General features: G+C 43.0%; 1 long non-coding RNA gene across 1 annotated transcript; it reads left to right on the top strand.

The window, feature by feature from the left end:
* Positions 1-7,631: 7,631 nt before the first annotated feature.
* On the top strand, positions 7,632-20,770 carry LOC112540165 (uncharacterized). The gene is made up of 3 exons (XR_003084233.2): positions 7,632-7,813; positions 17,032-17,183; positions 18,430-20,770. It is a non-coding gene; the product is annotated as an uncharacterized LOC112540165 (long non-coding RNA).
* The last annotated feature ends 1,296 nt before the right edge of the window (positions 20,771-22,066 follow it).

The following is a 22,066-nucleotide window of genomic DNA, read 5'->3' on the forward strand; positions in this document are numbered from 1 at the left end:
AGGACAATCTCTTGAGGAGGGGGTGCACCATGGCCTCATTCAAGGCAGAAGGCACCACCCTCTCCCTCAAAGAGGCCAACACCAATGCATGGACCCAACTACAGGTCACCTCTGGAGGAGGGGCCTGGGACCAACACACTGGTGGCCAAACTGACAATACAGAGAAACCTGTCTGTGGATAATGAAATGTTGTCACCATTAATATCTGGAGGGCAGCAAGAAGACTTTCAGTTACAGCAGTTACAAACAGCTCCTAGTCTGGCTTTCAGAAGGATGGACAGCAACAAAAGCCAGTGAGATAAACCCACATGCAGTCTGAACTTCTAATGTCAGCACCGATACTGAATTGCAGGGGCAGCAATGAAGGAGCAGAAGTTGGGTGTCCAAAAGAGCTGTTGTTGATTGCTTCAAGGAGCTGTATATTCTGGAAACTTTTTGGAGGTGTATTTTAAGATCAGTTGGCTCTAGAAACTGATTTTACCCGATTAGGAGAGCACCCCATCTGGGTGAGAGATGGGTGGAAGAAGTGTGGGAGAACAGTAGGCTTATCTCTCAAGCCATGATAATTGGAAGTCAATGGGCTTGGGAGGCTGCTAAGAACAGATTTTAAGGGGACTGAGTGGAGCAGAATGGGGGGTTGATTAATTTGCAGACTAGTTTTAGTTAGTGTGGGGGGTTAACTTTTGTGAAAGTGAGAGTGATCAGGCTAGCCTACAGGAGTCCTGTTAGCATATGGCAGCTAATACTGGTCTAACAAATGGTGAGCTAGAACATGTTGAGGAGTCTAAACAATTGGGGCTGCGGCTGGTTTACAGAGGTAATGGGATGCGGATCCCAACTGAAATAGCGATGAGGGAGATCTACATATTGGTGTGGGTCCCTTCTAAGGTAGCTACCTCTGTTCTGTGCCCAGGGGCTAAACTGCTGATCTCCAAGTGCTCTTGGTAAATGTCTACGTGGAACAAGATGCAATAGTGGAGCATCATGCAGACTTGGTATGTAATATTAAAACATTTCTGAATAGTAATTAGGAGGCAGCCCTCTCAGAAATCTGCCCAGCTGGATTTCAGGTCCTGCAACAGCCATGACCAAAGACTAGGGAGAAGGAATAGCTGTGATTGTTCATGGTGTTCATGAAGCAGTGCCCCAGAAGTGACTGGATGCAAGTGCCTGTGTGTGGAAGTGGGCTGCATTGAGACACTAGGGTTGCTGCTGAGGTACTACTGACCAGCTGGTTGTCTAGCACTGAATTCCTGGATATCTTCTCGGGCCAGATTGTTCTTGTCTATCTGTTTCCTATAAGATAACATTAAATCCCCACCCCACCCCCAATAAATGTTAGCAACCCATACACAAGGTGTCTAAGAACAGCTAAAGCCCATAAGCACGTTTACACAAAATGGCTCTAACATGTTTGTGAAATGTAAGCAGGGTTGAGGCCATTCAGACCTTGGAGGAAGGGCATTCCAAAGTGTGGGGGCCACCACTGAGAGGGCCTGTTGCCTCCTCCACAGCCCACGAACCTCACAGAGGAGAGAACCGTCAACAGGCTTATTGCATTTTGGTATTTAATGTTTTATCTTATTGTTACTTGCAGACGGGATAGGATATAAATATTGTGAAGAAACAAACCACAAGAATCTGCGTGTTATCTATACACACCATCAAAAGTTCATGACTCAATAATCAGCCACTCAGCTAACTCCAATCAACTTGTTTATCCAAACTTATTACTTATCTATTTAATTTTTTAAACTGACCAATATCTAAAGCTCTCTGAGTGGTTTACAATCAAACATACCAGAAAGTACAATTGACTGAGAAAGCTCTCAGTGCATCAGGTGAAAGTGTCTATTTACACAGAAAAGGCAGGAACATCATGTTGTGCCTGAATTTATAGAATCCTAGGAAAAGGCCACTTGATGTTCCTCCTACCATCCCAGTGAGTAGAACAGAATGCCGTAAAAAGATTCAAAAATAATATTTTGGTATCAAAATCCGTGCTGCAGATGGCACACCAGAAGAGGATCAATTCATTAATCATATTTCTTCACTAATCACATCTTGACTTTCAGCGTTATTATTTCATCCCTTCTGACTTGGTAATCAAAATTAAAGTTGCCTCTCAACTCCAATCCATTCATGAGAAAGTATACTAAAAAAGGCTCTTAATATTTTACAAAGCCAGGAACACTGGCCAAAATATGGAGTATCAACCAACATTAGCATATGTTGCCCAAGCAAGGTAAACAGGTTTGGCATGATTGATACAGAAGCAGCTGAAACCGTACGGAGGCCAATAAATGCTGCGAAGAGACATACGGGTACAAACGAAGCTGTATCAAAGCAGTACTGACCAAAATCTGCACAATTGTTTCCTGTCAGATCCACCAAGTGATACAAAAATAAAAATATGGGTAAACTTTAAGTGAGATTTCATCATTAAAAGCATTTAATAGCGACTTTCAAGAATTCAGAATGACTGGCAGGAAGAAAGAACAGCCCAAAACTGGGGGGGGGGGGGAGGATCACCTCTATCCTAAATGCAAAATAATACAACTAAGCACGAGTTGCCTAAGCGATCAAACTGAAGGCCAAACAGAGAAAAATGTTCTGCACCTTGAAAGCTCCTCCCGCCAGGAAGAATAAGGAAAGTATGAATATCTCCAGGGTACAAAGAGAACATATTCTATGGCCTTGGGCAACTTGTATAAACGTCTGCTATTTCCTGGGAATAGTTCTTCCTTCACACCCTGTAGGAAATTCCAACGGGTCAAGTTCTGCAAGGAAAACATATAGAAAGAAGACAGTGCACCCTCTTTGTTTGCTTGTTATTGTCCTGGCATGATGAGGCACCAAAATATGCAGCTGGAGAAGACCAAATCTGATCATGAACAACAACCCTCTAACGCAGTGTTTCTCAACCTCAGCCACTTTAAGCTGGGTGGACTTTAAGCTAGGCTGGCTGGGGCATTCTGGGAGTTGAAGTCCACCCAGCTTAAAGTGGCTGAGGTTGAGAAACACTGCTCTAAGGAGAGGCCAAAATGTGCTCGGTTGTATTTATGATGGTTTTTGCAAAACTTAGTTGCCATCAACTCCATCAGTTTAGAAACAGGTTCGAACTGGACAATCAAAGTAAAGTGGCCTTTGTCGCTGCTATTTGTTAATATTTACTCAGAGGTACAGGGCAGTTCATATTCCTAATGAGAACAGCACGCTTGTGGCTTCAATCTTGCGCTTAAGGACGGGTACAAAATCTACAGTTGTATGATCAGGTCATTCCTTCCAATTACAATCTCCCAGTTCTGGAGACAGGAATGGGCAAAGCGCAATGCAGACTCAAGTGGGCAGCCCATCTTAACTGTCCCCTAGAAATGATGAACACTGCTGGAGAAATCCTTGACTTGATGGTTGGTGACCACAGCGACTCCCCCCTTCCAAAAGGATGGGTGGGCTATGACGTGCAGAAGTTCCCACCAACTCTGAGGGCGGATTGTTCCTCACCTCATCAACAACTCTTGCCCAACCATTTCAACAGGAGGCAAACTTCCCTTTCCCTTACCTTTTAAAATGATTTCAGCACCATTTTCTTCTTTTGCCACAAGCTGTTTTGCAGGTTCCTCTCCTCCAGAGGTTGCGTTCTCCAGTGGAAGTCAAAGAGAAGATCAGAAGCGTTTTCAGTAATTGACGTAGGACACTGAAGGTGACTGTAGAATAAAGGCAAGTGAGTTAGTGGAAAATTGCCCTTTCTCTGCTTATATAGCGAATTAAATTAAATTAGTGGCATCTGCATAAGCATCTCCTACTGTTTATATGCCCATATTCAAAGATTGCATCCTTCAGTTACTCGGTAACTCTCAGGAATATCGCAAGAGACAGGGAGCAAAGAGACTGTAAAGTAAAATATTTTACATGAAAGGATCTTGTGCTTTTGGGGTGGGGTTCTAAGAATGTGGCCCATGTCCAGCATTTATGAGAGCTGATACCAGGATCGACAGATCTTCCACTTGGGGAAAAAAGTGTTATATAACGGACTGCATGAATTCATTCATTCAGAAAATGTGTCGGTTGCTCCAAAGAGTTCATAAAACGGATCCTGCGAGGTTGGTGAGCAGAGGTTCCCACCAACTCTGAGGATGGATTGAGGTGGGGGACACAACGAAGAGTACAGAGGGGAGAGTGAAGGCACACAGCAGTGGGGCTTGACCACACATGGGGGCAGAGCTAGGACTTCTCATTTTATCCCCTTTCCCAATTTGGGGGCAATCGTAGCTTTTCCTTGCTTGTTTGTATGCCTTGTTTAGGCTTCTTTACTAGTCCCATGTTTCTTGACTCAAAACAGCAGAAAATCAACATTCAGCATCATGGTCCAAAAGTCTTCTGGAGCCCAACAATGGGATTGAGGACCATAGTCCAGCCGCTGTTATAAGAAGTCCAAATGACTCCCATGCCTTGCGATCCCCGGTACGCCTCTTGACTAGGCCAAGAGTTTCTGCTACACGTTCTCCAGTTTGTCAGGAGTACAGTTGCTAATTAGTTTCTTCGCATCATGGTCCAGATTCTCTTCCCCGGCCTTGCTCCTTCTTTTGGCTCCCGACCATTATGTTTGTGGAAGCTTACTATCACAAAGTTTGAAAAGCTGTGTCCTTCATAGAAGCCACTGAAAAGCATATTTACATGTTTTCAAAATTAGCCAACATTTGGATCCAAACACATCTCTCTCTCTGAATGTAAATTCCTTTCACCTTGACATCTGAAACACAAGTACCTCTCCAGATTGTTTTGATTTTAGCAACTATCAAACATGAAATAAATTGTCAGAAGCTAAATATCCTCACATATTGTCTGTCAGGTTCTGCTACTGTATGTTGCCTATCAAATCCTGCTAAATATTATTTGTTAACTATCAAACAAAGTTAAATGTCAGCTCTCAACTATTATCAGGTGTAGATATCCAAGCACTGAGAAATCGAGAGAACATCTGATACCAACATTCCCAAAAGAAGATTTCAGAGGCTAAATTCATTTCAGATTTGCCCCAGACTTCTTCCTAGATGGAAGATTTATGGAAACCATTCTGAACTGGATGCATTCCAGGTTTTAAATGTAATATATCGAAATGAATGAATAAATAAATAACGTATAATACTGCCAACAAAAATAAATATAACGCAGAAATAGTCATAATCATACAGTAATTGCAGTACAAGCCCTCTTCAGTATTCCCCTTGTTCATTTTGTTTGCTTTACTTAATTAAACAAAGAAAAAAAAAATAAAAATAGAAAGAAATGAAAAAAGAAAAAGAACAATGAGAACAAAACAATTATACAACACTAAAATATACATAACAGCTTTTGATACTTCTATATATAAATTTTACATAAAAGTGTCAAGAAACAATAAATTGCTTTATGCCGATGACCTTCCTCAGATAGCTGAAAATGCAAAGGATCTGCAAGCTTAAGGAGCACAGTGAAAAAAATGGGACTAAAATTAAATATAAAGAAGACCAAACTAATGATAGGTACAGCAAGCAGCCTTAGAATTGATAATGAAGATATCTCAGTGGTAGATAGCTTCTGTCTAACCTTATCAACAGTAAAGGAACCAACCGTTAAGAAATATGTCGCAGATTAGCACTTGGGTGAGTAGCCATGAAGGCCTTGGGAAAGATATTCAGATGCCATGATTTCTCTATGCCTACAAAGAACAGAGTCATGTAGGTAATTATGTTCCCTGTGACACTCTATGGAACCAAAAGTTGTATCTGAAGAAGCAGGAAAGAACTTTTGGACTTTGGTGGTAGAAAAGACTTCTGGGAACACCATGGATAGCTAAGAAAACAAATGGATCACAGAACAAATAATCCAAGTTCTCACTCAAAGCATAAACGGCCAGGCTCAAATGATCATATTTTGAACATATTATGTGAAGACTCAGCTCCTTTAACAAGTCTATAATGCTGAGAAAGGTGGAAGGAAAGAGAAGAGGATGACCGACAGCAAGGTGGATGGACTCGATTATAGTGGCAATGAGGGCAGCATTGGGAGAGCCAGTCTGGGGAAAAATCATTCTGGAGAAAGTCTATCTATGTGGTTGCTAAGAGAAGACATCGACTTGATGGTACCCAATCAATCAATCAATCAATCAATCAATCAATCAATCATTTTATTGTATTTGTCCATACTTAATCTATGCCTCAAACCAAATTGTTCATAAGTTGGAAGGTCTTCAATCCACTGAATAACTGAGGCCATAGGTTTATCTTTGTGATATTGGAAAGATCTCTAAATAGCAATAAAAAGAGTGTAGAAAATCAATTTCTATTGTCCAGCCATCAATTTCCATGTAATAGGTAAGTAGTTCAAAAGAATATGGATGTCTAAAAACATTACATCCCCTCCCAAAGTCAAAGACATTGACTATATCTTGTAAACGTCTACAAGGAGAAAAGACAGAAATATATTGTAATGGATGGCATGAGCAGGGAAGATTCTGGAATGGAAGTTCAAGGTTGTCAGGAGGGGGAGAGGCATTCCAGAGCAAGCGCCTCCTCAGCCCACAACAAGAGTGTGGGAAGACGAAGAGGATGAGGCTGGCCCCTCCCTAGAGTCTCACAGGGTATAGCCACTAGTTGCTTTAGCATAGGTTTAGTCTGGCGAGATTCTGTCTATTAGGTGCGAGATAATAAAGGAACTGAACTGTACTGAATTGCCTCGTTGCTGTTCTTGGGCTGAACCTGACAGATATGCTCACTTATTAATTCTTAGAAATTAGATCTTCCACGCACACAGACTTTAATGGTCAGTAAATGCAGAAAACCATAATCACTGAAGGAATTTGTTATTTAAGATGTGATGACAACCATTTCTGAAACCAGCCTTCTCAAATGTGGTTTCCTTATCTGCTATAGAGTGTCAGTGTAATACGATAGTTAAATGGTTGGACGGGAATCAGGGAGGTCCAGGCTTAAACTTCCACTGGACTATGAAGGCTACTCCCAAGATATCCTCCCCAGATACCATCTTGAACTTCAAGAGGAAAAGGCAGAACATAAATGCAATAAACCAACAAAACTAGATCTCCCATTGTCCCTTTTCATAGGTTGTGCTGGTGGGGATGATGAGAGTTAGTCCAGTAGTATGTGAGAACTCATAAGCAAGCCAAGAATGTTCTGGACAAATGTTATGAAAAGTTCCAAGCATAAACAGTCACAACATTTTCTACAATTAAAAGAAGATGGGGTGCGTGTGTTGGGAATAACCATAATGGACAAGATTATTGCCTCTAGCTAACCTTGGGTGATCTTGAAATCTAAGCCTTTGGGTCTTGGATAGTACATGGATGGGAGACTATTAGGAAATCCAAGAGCCATGGGCTAGATTAAGAAACTGAAAAAACTTCCTGGAAGAAAGCAGTTAGTATTCCTGCACAAACACCTGCATGCTTGTCTCCATGAGCTGAGCTCAGCTCAGGCAAGACTCTCCCTTTAATATCTTTCTGTTGCAAACAGAACCAGAAAGCAGACAGCTCTTTAGCCAAATGCACAACCCTAGTAACAGCTCCATATTAAGTCATAAGATATGAACATTGGAAGAAGCTGCTTTTGGAGATGGCACTCTGCCTAAATTCTTTGGGGCCCAGACACAAGAAACAGTAAAGCCTTTGGGTTCTGTTCAGGTGTCCTTGCTGAGAGCCAACACACAGGTAAAGCTGGATTTTCCAGAAACAGAAAAGGCTGATACCTTCCACGGAGCAAAGACAGAGTAAGAGAAAAAGGTCAAGAAAAAGCAAGAACGACAACGAAGATGGGTAAGTTGGTAGAGAATAAGATTTGCAAAGATAGGATGTTCCATGAAAAAGCACCAGTGTAAGTTAGTGTCATATTGATCATGTAAAGCTATGAAGGTGTTACATACCTTCACCCCATACATGCCAAGACACAGAATGATGAACAAGAGTTTAAACAATGCTTTATTTCACTTTATCGTTCCCATTAATACGTATTTACAGTCATTGCAAAGCGTCTTTGTCAAGGGGGGCTGAAACAAGGTTGGCTGGTTCTGCTTATATTGTCTAGGGTTGGCTATGTTTCAATGGTCTTCTACTTAGAGGCCATTCATATTTAAATGAGTGGTAAGGATAATGTACAGCGTATAACATTTTATATTATATTCTGTTTTTGCTTTGTTACTGTCATGTCATCTGTATTTCAAGAATAACCTTGAAATACAGTTCAGAAATGTTTTCCAAATCAGCCATACAAGCCTCATCCTGATATGGAATCTACATGTTCCATTGTGCTCAGCCAGAAAGGCACAAGGGACTTGTGATCTAATACTTCTGAAAGACACTACACTGGAGAAGAGTACTGACACTGGTCTTTAACTGCTACGGTTTTCTAAAGATATTCTTAAATCAAACGCTGCTCTTTGTCAAGTGGCTACACTCAGTAGGTTCATATTTTATTAGATTAATCTCTTTGTTGCTTTGAATGGGCTATAGATGATAGGAAAAAATATAGTTTGCTCCTTCCTTCCTTCCTTCCTTCCTTCCTTCCTTCCTTCCTTCCTTCCTTCCTTCCTTCCTTCCTTCCTTTCTCCCTTCCTCCCTTCCTCCCTCCCCTTTCCTCCTCCCTCTCCTTCCTCCCGCCCTTCCTCCCGCCCTTCCTCCCTCCCTCTGCACCAACCTTCCCTTCCCTTCCCTACACACTGATACTCACTTATGTACAGATTGGGTTTGTACCTCATACTGAATGATAGTGTAACCATGGTCCAGAGAATAAACCACATTTGTTTGGGTTTATTGACAATAAACTAAGCCATCAATCATAGATTTAGAACAACAACTGTCATCTCACAACAGGTTAAGACAAAGATAAGGAAACCACTTTGTAGTTTAGAATGGTGGCTGAATCCAGCTAATCTCTCAAGCATATATCCAGGTTTAGTTTGCAATTGTGGTAACTATGGTTTGCCTAATATTTGCAGAATAAACCCCATTTGGCTAGGTTCAAACAACACAATATGATACAAACCATGGTTTACAAATCCCAGTGTCGAGCTACACATAAGGTAATAAGCCCAAAATAATCAAACCTCATGTTCTTTCATTCTTTGGGAAGCCCCAAGACCACAAATGGAGCTCAGTGATCTTTCACTCTTGGATGCCTGCTGAAAATTCTTTTGAACTGGATTTTCCATATTTAATGGGACCAGCTCTTCTGTTTCTTGCGAACAGCAGCATGCTCAGCCAGATACACGGGTTGACATTCTTTTTGATGAACAAAGAAGTTTCCCTGCACGGAAACACAAATGACTGCATGGGACTGACATGCAGAAGTAGGAACTGTCTCATTCAGCAATCAATTTCTAAAAGTGACAATTGCTGAAAACCTAAATAATACGGGGGAAATTGTTTTTAAAATCAATAGTGGAAATGATTGATTATATGTATCTTTTAAATCAGTTTGAGGACATCTGAGAGATGACAACATGAATTAGAGCAACTATTAGCTGCGGAAAAGAGATAATCTAGACAAATGAGAATTTGTTTGAGGAACTGAGTCACATATGACAAAACTTCCCAAGCTTTTATGAATTAGAAAAGCTATAGTAAGGATTATGAATCATCATTTAAAACCGATACCTGGAAAGCCATTTTTATCAATGCTTAAGGTCACACCTTCAGCTTTTGACAGTCTCATGATTTGGGACCAGCAGAATTTCTACCCTTTCTTTCCTACAGCATGATTTACTCCTTGCCTTTTCATAAAAGAACTAGAAAAGTACACGCTACCAGCATGGCAATTAAACTGTCTCCCATACCAAACACAAGAAAGTTACATAAGTAGATTTATTGCAGAGAATTAGGAAGCTGTTCAGATGAAGAGATGTGCTGTCTAAGGGGCACCTTGGAATCCTACCTTTCATAGATACAGGTAGTCCTCGACTTATGACCATTCGTTTAATGACCATTCAAAGTTATGATGGTGCTGAAAAAAGTGACTTACAACCAGTTCTTGCACTTATAACCATTGCAGTGTCCCCGTCGTCGTGTGATCAAAATTCAGGCACTTGGCAACTGGCATGTTATTTACAGTGGTTGCAGCATCCTGGGGTCACGTGATTGCCATTTACAACCTTCCCAGGGGGCTTCCAACAAGGAAAGTCAGTGGGGGAAGGTGGATTCACTTAACGACTGTGTGATTCACTTCACAACCATGGCAAAAAAGGTTGTAAAATTGGGCGCAACTCACTTAATGACCATTGCTTAGCGATGGAAATTCCTGTTCCAATTGTGGTCGTAAGTCGAGGATTACCTGTATCTTAGTCCTCTGGCCTAAATTCTGCCCTGCTTTCTCCTGCGCTTTCATATCAACAGATGCTCATTTCCCAGCCTGGAAGGTTTCCGACCTCCATCTTTCATGACAAAACAGATTTCTCTGGCACGCAAACCAGAGATGCCTGTCCCACTAGCTTCAATCACGCTTCCAAATCTCCCTCAAATGTCCCCCCTTTGTAGCCCTTCTATTTCTCCACACTAGGAGATGTGGGCTCCAAATGCAAGGCATAAGGTTCACAGTGATATCCTACTAAACTATACAAAAACAGAGCTGGAAATAACTGTTTGCAAGAGTAACAACTGCATCAGTCTGCAAGAGGCTGAGTAGGCACCTTTGCACTGCTTCGGGAGTCCTTAGTGAAGAGAGAAACTCAATTTGAAGCCAAGGCAAAGCTAAAATGACCAGATTGCTCTCTTTGAGATTACTCAGAAATCTAAATGGTAGAGCTGGTTTTTTTTTAAATCTGCACTCAATTGTGACCGATTCTGCGGCGACTGCCTGGACGAGTCCCTGCAGTTTTCACGGCAAGGTGTTTCAGAAGTGGTTTGCCATTGCTTCCTTCCTAGGGCAGAGCCCAGCTGGCGGGCGCAGGAGGCGGGGTTTCTGTTGCTTCGCGTCTTTTTCGGACATATGTGACTTCCGTGTTACCGGCAACTGGTCCCGTCTCCCATACAAAATGCCGCCAGCATTTTTCCTCCCACCGGGGTGACAGCACCCATTTTTCTACTCATGGTTGCTTTCCAGCTGCTGGGTTGACAGCAGCTGGGGATGAGACAGGAGCTCACTTTGCCGCACAGAGCTGGGCTTGAACCACTGAAGTGTTGACCATTTCTGGCTGGCAACTTCCAGCGTCATTAAGCCGCTGCACCACTGCATCCCCTGTTGAGCTGGGTAGTGCCTCAGAACCAGAAGATAAGGTGCCGTGCATATGAGCATACTGCAGGCTGATTTCAACCAAAGTGCTGCTATTACTGCCAAGGCCATTTCCAACTGTTGTGACAACAAAATGAAGGGGAGTTTTGTGCAATGACCTGATTAAGGTAAAGAAACATCTGCCAGGATCCTGAGAAATAGGACTTTCTGGCAAACCTCTCTTCCCCCCAGAAATTGGCTTGTCCATTGGCTAGATATGATGTCAGCCAAAGTTAGGATTTCATTGGGAGGTGAAAAGAACAGTTTTCTAAGACTGTGACTGAAGGGGTGGCTTTTGGCCAAGAGGCTGGGGTAGGGATTGGAGGATACATAGAAAAATAGGAACCAACAAATCAAAATTAACATCTCAGACTAGCCATCAACCCACCAGTAAGACACACACTAGCTTTTTAATTCTCAGCAACTGCCAGTCCATAACAGGACAAAAGTAACGCTGGCCAATGTTATAGGACTGTTGCAAGGATGAGAGAAATGGTGTACACCAGTGTTTCTCAACCTTGGCAATTTTAAGAAGTGTGGACTTCAACTCCCAGAATTCCCCATGCTGGCTGGGGAATTCTGGGAGTTGAAGTCCACACATCTTAAAGTTGCCAAGGTAAAGAAACACTGGGGTGCATGATACCCTTTGAAGATTTCAAAGACATTATACAAGAGGCAGCCGTGAATTATCCATAGCATTCCTACATGATATCTGTGATATCCCAGCATTAAAAAAAGTGGCCAGATTTGCTCTCAGGAACACCAACCCGTAGCAAATTCCATCCCTTTAGTAGAAGATCTCAGGGTCAGAATGCCAACATTTTCCCAAAACTGGCCATGTTATGAGATTTTGATTATTTTTATTTTTTGGCATCTGCTGCCCCAAAGTTGGTGAGGTTGATAGTAAAAAGGCCAATGAAGCAGCAGAAGAAATATTTGGAAGCCACTGGAAGAGAGTAACTTTAGTGCACAAAATATGGTAAGAAGCACATTTAGATGTACCGACGTACTGTGCCAATGAAGAGTTAGAGTGAGCTTTGCTACGTTGACCCCCTCCAGATCCATTGGAAATGTAGCTTCAAGCTGGCCAGAAAATCTAACACACTCAAAGGGTGGGGACAGTACTACATTTCTAAACAATTCTTAAGCAGAAACTTGGTAGGTCCACAAATGTCTCTAAATCTGTTTTTACCTGCAAGAAGAGCCAGGCCAGATCAAGATGATAGCAAAGATTAGAACTGAATAGTCTTAGTGTGATAATGTTTAGTGCAATGTTTACCACCTTTTTGCTTTGAGAGAGCCCCTTCCACACTGACATCTCCACGAAAGAATTTGTGTATGTTAAAAAAAAAACAAAAAACCCATCCAGAGCATGTATCAGAATGCCTTCAGTTGCCACAAAGAACTGGACAAACCTTAACACAGACCTGTGTGACCACAGCCACATCTCTTCTAACTCTCTCTGATGGGGACGAATGGGGATGGTAGTGGACAAACTGGCTTTCAAGGATGCCTGCCACCCATCAAGTGACCTTCTCACTGAAACATCCCCAACCAGATTAGCAGGAGGCAGAAGATCCCCTGACACGAAGATTCAAAATCGGTGGCAAATGTAATCCAGATCTAGTGAAGGCAGCATGAACATTCATTGCCCAATCAGATCTAACTGCTTCTATCCATTCCAACAATCTACCATCTGGATGTACCTTGACTGCTTGGCAAGTGCATCATCGCTCGAAGAAGGTTGAGTGCTTTGCCTTGGCCCTCTTCCTGCTAACCAAAATGACTAAGCAAACCAGGAAGTTCTTTTTGTGGGTGGTTTAACAGCATGTGCAGCAGGTCACTGGCAACCATCCCCCTGGCCCCAAATTGGAAGTCAGTAATAAACGTTGGCTTCCGATTTTAGTTTGTTAGGAGAGGAACCAACAAATGCGCCTGGTTCACATGTAATGTTAAATAAAACCTGATTTCACGGAAACCTCACAGAATCAGAGTTGGAACAGGCCAATTAAGTCCTGTTTGTTTAGCTACCACACCGGCAGGAAAAATCAAACAGGAGCAAGAGAGGATGATCGACCAATATACATACTTGCTTGTTCATAGTTAGCCCAAGTGCTAAAGATTTTTAGTTTAGCCTTGCCTGCAAACGCAACCACTGGAATTTTTTTCAACATAACATCACCAATCCACATTGATGCCAGTGCGGGATGATCACTCTAGTGTCATGATCACTCATCAATATGTCTCTGGCTGTCTACGAGCAAAGGAAGGAAACACAGACATTTGGCTTTTGAACCTTCACACCTTGGGAACTCCATCACAACGCTACCTAGGAGTCAAATCTGACTAAAGCCATGTATTTGAAAGCCAAGTGGCAACCAGTGAGCCTAAGTTGGGTTCAGAAGAAGTGGATGCTGAAACTCTTGTAATGTCTTCCAAATTTCATTCAAAGAATGTTAAAACATATTATCTCTATTCCTGGGCGAGAATCTTGCGTTCCGTCTTGTTTATTAAAAACCAGGCAATGCCTTCAATTAAAAGATCATATCCAAAGGAACTTGTAGAATCCAATACATTGATGCCATTCATAAGAAAGGTGGCATGATTATGCCAATCCTCTTTCTCTCTTCCCCCTGCCTTTGGGCTAAGTCATAAAGTTATAAAAACAAGGAGAAGGTCAGATGAGGCATTTCCAAGAAAAGAGCTGCAGAATGGGAGACAAACAGATCTCAATGGATGCTCTTCACAAGGAACTTATCTTGCAGGCTTCCCCCAATGCTGTCGCTCAGCTCCTTACTTCACTGGGGTTTCTGCAGTGAAATGCACAGACTCCAACCATGGTTTGTGAACAAGTCATGCTGGTTTGGATCACATGAACAATTGAGCCATTCTGGGTGTGGGCCCCACAAAGTGCTACGTCAAATGCAAATCAGCCACGGGGGACGGGTTCACTCCATCATAAACTAGCCAGATCTGAAAACTGGGTTAGGAACGTAAGTATCTCATGAGCAGGTAACTTCTATGACTGGCTCCACACACCTCTATAAGATGCAGTATCATCCGCTTGATCTTGGTTTAGCACTTATAATTTAGAAATACGTGCAACCTCAGTCTATTGCGGCTCAGCGCACCATAGTTTACGAAATAATGATCTGGATGATGGGTAACTCAGCCATGTTTGAGCCAGGCCTGAACCGTTTTAGTCCCACCCTAGTTTTGCTGCATATACAAAAGTCCAACCCCCATTAGTATCTGGTACTAGCCATGAAATATTTAACGTACGTCGTGTGCATGATGTCCTGATGCTTGTGCCATCAACTCCCCCCACCCCCAACACCTAGTCCTTTGATCTGAAGTCTCAAAGGCACCTTTGAGAACCAACTTTGTGTCTAGCCCACCCAAGACATCAGACAAATATGAATTTAAGTGCCTCCCTTAGATGATTGATTGATTGATTGATTGATTGTTAAACTCATATGCCGCCCATCTCCCCCAACAGGTGACTCTGGATGGCTCACAATAACAAAAAATGAAAAACACCAATCCCTCTAACAATGGCTAAAATCCATAAATAATTAAAATAGAAACATACATTAAAATTCCTAACCCCCCCTGTAATTTTTAGCCTTAAAACCTTCAAGATGCTGGGGGGGGGAACCAAACCCATCACCCCACCAGCCAACTCCACAGATGTGAGCCCCCCTCCGGCCCCCAGGCCTTCTGGCAGACCCAGGATTTAACCCCTTTTCTGAAGGCCAAGAGGGAGGGGGGGCACCGGACCTCGGGAGGCAGGATGTTCCATAGGGCAGGGGCCACAGCAGAAAAGGCCCTCTGTCTAGAACCCCCCAGTCGAAATTCCTTGACCGGTGGGGTCTGCAACCTGCCCCTTCTGCTGGACCGAGTGGGGCGGGCTGAAATAACCTGGGCGAGACGGTTCCTCAGATAACCTGGTCCTGTGCCATGAAGGGCTTTAAGGTGATGACCAACACCTTGAATTGGACCCGGAAACAAACTGGCAACCAATGCAGCTCACGCAAAAGGGGTGTTATATGTGCCCTCCTAGGGGCATTGAGAACTGTCCGTGCCACCGCATTCTGCACCAGCTGTAGCTTCCGGATACTCTTCATGGGTAGCCCCATGTAGAGCGTGTTACAGCAGTCCAACCTGGAGGTGACCAGGGCATGAGTGACCGTGCGGAGGGCCTCCTGATCCAGGAAGGGGCGTAACTGCCTGTCCACAGCTCTGAATTATTTTATATACCTGTCCACGGCTCTAGATTATTTGATTGTGTGTTAGATTTATACAGTTACCCAGTTTGCAAAAAGTGACTCTGGGAGACTTACAAATTGTAGGAATATAAAAGCAAGGAACTAGAAAAAAAATATAATCAACATGCAGAACAGAAAAAAGAACAGCAGAGTAGCAAAATAACAAAAAATAGCAGAAACAATCCAGGGCAAAACCACATCTCTCATCCAAGATCTTTCATTCTAGATGGGCTCTTTTCAGGTTTTGCCCCAATGCCTGGAAGAAGAACCAGGTTTTCAGGGCCTCATGGAAGGATAGAAAGATTGGGCCATCTGAACCGCAGGCAGAACGTTGTTCCCCAGGGCAGGCCGTGTGACGAAGAAGGCACACATCTTGGGTCCCTCCAAGCGACACTGTTTCACCGAAGGGACCCAAAGTGTGCTGTTCTGCTGGGTCTTACAGGACGAGCAGAGATAATTGGAAACAGGTAGTCCTGCCAATAATTCAGCCCTGTGCCATAAAGGGCTTTATGAGTGATCACTAGCTCCAAGAATTGAACCCAGAAGCTTATGGGGAGCTCATGAAGTAGCGGTGCTACATGGGCATACTAAGGTGCCTCCATAACTACTTCCCTTCCAGGTGGTTCTTAAGGACAGCCCCTATTAAAATTAGTATACACTATAACTACCGCCCTACAGAAAACATTGCAGTAGACCAGTCAGGAGGTGACCAAAGCATGAATGGTCGTGAATGGGTGCAATTGGTGCACAAGATAGATCTGTGGCAAGGTGCTCTTGGCATGGCTGCCATCAGCTCTTCCAGGGGGAGCTGAGAGACCCTCCAAATTGTGCACCAGTTCTCTATGGGGGAGTGTGAGCCCATCCAGCACCAAAGGTAGCAGTCCTCAGAATCAGGGGACCCAAAACCTCACAGCCACTCAGTCTTGCCAGGGTTGAGTCAAAGCCTATCCCCCCATCCAAGCCCCCACAGCCTCCAGTGCCTGGGAAAGAACCTTGAGGGCATCACTCTGTCAGCCAGGATAGAGAGGTAGAACCTGGCTGACCTGCAGAACCCCATGCTGACGGAAGACCTCACTCAATGGCTTCATGTAGATGTTCAATAAGAGCGGGGAGAGGGTGCAACCCTGAGGGACCCACATAAAGCATTAAATTAACTGGAGGTCTCTTTTTAGATATCCCTTTTATAAATGGACTTCCGGAGCTCATCAAAGTAGAGCTTCCAAGTAGAGCTTCCCTTGGGTGGGCTATACCTTTTCCCTCCCTTCCTTGAATGAGGCAGCTTCGGCCAAGAAAGACAGCTTCAGAAACAAAACAGCCATATGGAGGAGATGGAGGAAAACCCTGGTTTCCTGCTCAATGCAACCCCCAGGCCCATCACGACAACGCTGGTTTGCATCCTAAATGGCTGTTTTCGAGTTGGAAGGTTTGGCATGAAATAATTGGAAGTGAATGTGGAGCTGGCTGCTGACAATGATGGAGGATGTTCTTTACCTTTCCCCCCACAGCCCCTGGAACTACAGGTGCTCCTGGACTCCATGGCACGCTGAGATGCCTTAAGGCACCTGTGTCGCCTTGACCGTCGTGCCTCCCGCCTCCCTGCCCGGCGCTGGCAAGAGTCAGTTGGAGAAAGCTGATCTTCTCTGTTGTTGCAACCCAGGTCTGTGTGCCCAACATTGTTTCTCAAATTGCTTCCAGTGCCTCTGACTCATTAGCAGCCTATTTTTGTGAAAGGTTTGTTGGAGAGGAAAAAGGCTCTGAGAAATTTAGGCAGTGCCGCGTGCGATATGTTCTCTGCTAGGGGAAAACAAAAAAACAGAGCAACAGCAGCAAAAGAACGGCCGCAATGAGAAAAAGCTCATTTCTGCATCAATCATAATTTGCACAATTGCTCTCGTTCAGAATAATCTAGACTCCCTATTTTCTGTTTTTCATAATTTATTGTGGCTTGGGAAGTCATTGAGAAGCAAAGCAAATGTAAAGCTGCAGAGCTTGACTCCTTCACTGCTGGAAATCAAGTTCAGCCGTTCTGGGTCCACAAATGTCACCAGGCATTTCCAAATGCTGATTTTATTGTGGCTTTTTTATTTTTATTTATTGCATTTAAAAAATATTTATTATTATTGCTGGTTTTTTATCTCTATTATGCTGCTGTTTCCATTGTCTGATGGTATTTTACTTTATAAATATAAGAGATTTCTAAATGATCCAGGGAACTGGGGCTATTTGGCAGTTTGTTAAATAGAGCAAATTGCTGAAGCCAGAAGGGTTAGAAATTTGGCTTTCTCTCTTGAATGAAGTGGATTCTCTGGAAGCTGAATCCCACATTCTGCTGGTTGGATGGGGGAGGTTTTTATGGACTCGCAGCTTTCAGGGGCCCAAGGGAGTTAACATGCAATGGAAAAGGAAGATGAAAACAGGAGAATAGCTGTTTTCCCCCTCTTCTTTCTCAGCAAAATGATCAGAGTCCTCTTTCAGAAGAGACGCCTCAGGGCTTCAAGATCTTAGAAGGTGGTCTTTCTGCCCACATACCTTACTCTGGGTAGATGCATCTCAGGTGGCTTTGCTCCATTCTTGAGAGGTTTTTGTAAGTAAGGGGAGCCTTCTTGGTCAGTGCTGGGACTGATGAATTCTAGGCTACTCCCTCCCTAGAATCCCTTCCAGATAGAGAGCCAGCCTCTCCTCCTCCACGGGGCCCTGATCCCCAAAAGCATGGCAGAGGCAGACCTGTTAGAACATGGATGGGAAACCACCACGAAACCCCCAAGGGATAGACTAGACTAGGAAGTCAAGCAAGGAAGGGTAAACTGCTTCCATAAGTTCCTAATGTTTTATTGGTCTCTGAAAGCAATCTCAGATCTTTTCCTTTGTGCTCACCCTCTCTAAGTTAATCCTGTCTCCAACAGCAAGACTATTTACTACACCATGATGGCAGCAGTCGCCCAAATAGGAGACCCCAAGCTTCCCTAGGCTGTAGACTGGGAAATTGAGAAAACATCTTGAAAGAAGACCATGACAAATACTTTCATCTCTCTACCGAGAACACAACATGGAAGGGCCAGGAATCAAGCTTGTCTCAAATTATCATATGTTATAAGGCCTCTTCACAAATCTTCCTTCTTTGTGATAGTTTAATTTTTGTTTTTTGGCATGCAACTTAAGCTTTTGGAGGTAAAAAAATACCACTTAGTAGCGAGGAGAGGGAGTTTTTGAAAATAATAAAGGTACCTTATTAAATAATCATAAATCAGTACTTCATATACCCCACAGTTGAGTCTTGGTTTTTGAAGGAAGCTTGGAAGTTAAGCTCTTGGTCAGATTAAATGTGGAATCAGGTTAATCCAAGGTCTCTGCCAAAAAATGTGCCATTCCTAATTCTGGGTGACATGGAAGATTTACACTGCTTAAAATATGCCAACCATCCATGTGGCTGTTTATCCTACTGACAGATTCAAACATGCAAATGCTGCACTCATCAATCCTCAGCAGCTTTGGCAATCATGAACAGTTTTGAGTTGTGCTGCATTTGGAAATGATGTAAGACAAAACTTGAGATTGTGAAGCTGAAATTATTCTATTTTTAATTAAAATGTTGTCATTCTTACCAACAACAGCCAACCAAACAGTTCAATTTTTCCTAACAGATACCTGTAAACCAAGGACTAGGTAGATTTTTGTAAAGCACAAATAGCCTATATTAGTCTTTTTCAAGTGGATGTCCACCAGAAGCTTACTACTAGTGTTATTGATTATAATAATAATTCGTTAAATTTACATCCCGCCTGACTCCCAGCAACTCTGGATGGTTTACAAACTGTTAAAAACACTTAAAAACAAATAACAACACAAGAAACACAAAACAAAGAAACAAAGATGGCAGAGAAAACAAATCTGGATGGGAACAAGGGAATATTAAAAATCTCAGAGGGCAGAACCAGTTGTAGTCCCAACAAGTTCAAAAGGCACCTGGTTGGAGAAGACCATCCTACCTACTAGCCATAAAGCCATGATCTTCCCCTAACCAGATAGGTCCCACCTATAAAAAATATAGTGAGGAACCCCTTGTACAGCAGCAACCTTCACATTTCTAGAAACCTAATTAATTAATTAATTAGTTGTTTTAAAAACCAGACAGCTCCAAATCACAACGGAAAAGGAAAACACAACACACATGCTGTCTGAAGGTCAAAAAAGAAAAATAGGAAAGTGAGCTTCTTAGAAGAACTGGTGAACTGAAGAGCTTCCTTGAACAGAAGCACTTCACTCTTCAACAGTTTGTAGCAGGTTCCATGCGTCATATCCAATCATCCTGATCCAGAGGAATCCTTGGATCATTCTTTCAATACAGTGGTACCTCTACTTACGAACGCCCCTACTTATGAAATTTTCGAGATACGATCAGCTCCGGCCTCAAAAATTTACCTCTACTTGCGAACTCACCTCGACTTACAAACTGGATCCGTGGCCATTTTCCGCCCGTTCCACGTGGTCCGCAGCCATTTTTCCGCCCTGCCGCGTGGTCTGCGGCCATTTCCCGCCCGTTCCACGTGGTCTGCGGCCATTTTCCCGCCCGTTCCACATGGTCCGCGGCCATTTTCCGCCCGTTCCACGTGGTCCGCGGCCATTTTTCTGCCCGTTCCACGTGGTCCACGGCCATTTTTCCGCCCTGCCGCGTGGTCAGCGGCCGTTTTTCTGCCCCTGACGCGTGGTCCACGGATGCCGGAACGGATTAACGGTAATTACATTGAACCTTATGGGAAAACTTGCTTCAACTTGCGACCAACTCGACTTGCGATCAGAGTCACGGAACAGATTAAGTTCGTAAGCAGAGGTACCACTGTACTTTGCAGTGCGATACCCAACCTAACCCTGATTTGATATACCTTTGGACATATTGGAGCATCTCCCCTTCCCAGATTCACCCTGAATCCAATGAATTCCTCCAAGGAGCAGCTGTTGAGGATCCCAATAACATGAGAGGTGAGGGGAGCAGGGGCCAGTAGGCATGCTTTCTTGGTAGCAGCCCACAAGTTATGGGAGATTTTGACCCCTGAGATACTTATTCGTCTTTTGTAAGGTGGTGAAAACCATTCTGCTCCAACCAGCTTTTTACTCTTTCAAAAAAGATGAAAGAAAGAAAGAAAGAAAGAAAGAAAGAAAGAAAGAAAGAAAGAAAGAAAGAAAGAAAGAAAGAAAGAAAGAAAATTATATATACAAGGACTTCTCATACATGTATATATGGATACATAGTTTTACACAACACTTTCAGTAAAGAATGATCATATGTCATTATAATCATCCATCCATAATCTTCCTCTGTGAGCAACTTGTTCATAAATCACAAGTAATACATGATAAAAGAAATCTTAGTACATTAATTTTATTACTGCTATCTATCCATCTCTCTTTCTCTCTCTCTCCTTTATTTATTTATTTCAGCCAATTTATATGGCTGCCTATCTCGTAACAGGGACTCTGGGTGGCGAACGTAAAATCAAAATGCAATAAAAACAGCCAAGAACAATCGCAATAAATATACCTGTAGTGTCAGCTGAGAAGAGCAGTAATTACTATGATAGCATCCACCTCACAGGACCTATTCCCCTCCCAACCTCCACACCAGGGAAAACAGCCATGTTTAAAGGCTTTCCGAAACCCAAGCAGAGTTGGGGAAGCTGGATCTCAGGGAGTGGGGGTCGGTGCAACAGAAAATTCCCATTGCCTAGGTCCACCAAATGACCTTCCTTTACAGATAGGAACCAGAGCAAGTCTTCACTAACCAACAGAGGGGTTGTTTCTGCAGATGAACAAATCTGTTCTGAAAACAAGGGGAAATAAGGGGCATATGGGTGTTAGAGGGAGCGCTCTCCCAGAGAATGGGGTGGCCACAGACAAGGCCTATCTTCAAGATCCTGCAAGATGGCATCATTTGATAGATGCACCTAGAACCCAACTGGTCATCAGCCTGCACTTCAACATGGTAAGCCCTGTCTTTAACAAAGGCATTCCCTCCCCTCTCCAACAGAAAGGAGCACTCCTCCCATACCAGGATCCATTTGCTCCTTACCCTGACCATGTTTAGAAAGTCCTTGAAAGCCTGGTTTCCCCCCCAGGTCTTCGGTTAGGGTAGACAGCTAGCTTCTTTTTAGGACTTCATACGTTAGTTGGAATGTTTCCTCTACTGGACAAACATTTAATTTTTTAATTCCATTAGTTACTGTTTTTAACTGTTGTACATGGCACAGAGTCTGTACAAAGCTTGTGCAGCTCCCTAAATCTGATGAATGAATGAATGAATGAATGAATGAATGAATGAATGAATGAATGAATGGTTGGATGACAAAGAAATAAACAAAGTGCTCTCAAGACTTGTATGTGCATAATCTCAGAACGGATGCGTGTCTTTGAGTGTTCTTATTCAAGTAGAAATTCAGTCAATTAAGAAACTGAAGCTCCTAAGAGCTTGATTAAAATTCCTCTAATCAACCTACCAATGCCTGATGAAAAATAGTTTAAAGCAGTCTACTGCTTGATTAATTGGAC

This window comes from Python bivittatus, unplaced genomic scaffold (assembly GCF_059951505.1).
Source record: "Python bivittatus isolate LINGU-HERP-01145 unplaced genomic scaffold, Pbiv_v1 ctg000790_np1212, whole genome shotgun sequence".
Classification (NCBI taxonomy): domain Eukaryota; kingdom Metazoa; phylum Chordata; class Lepidosauria; order Squamata; family Pythonidae; genus Python; species Python bivittatus.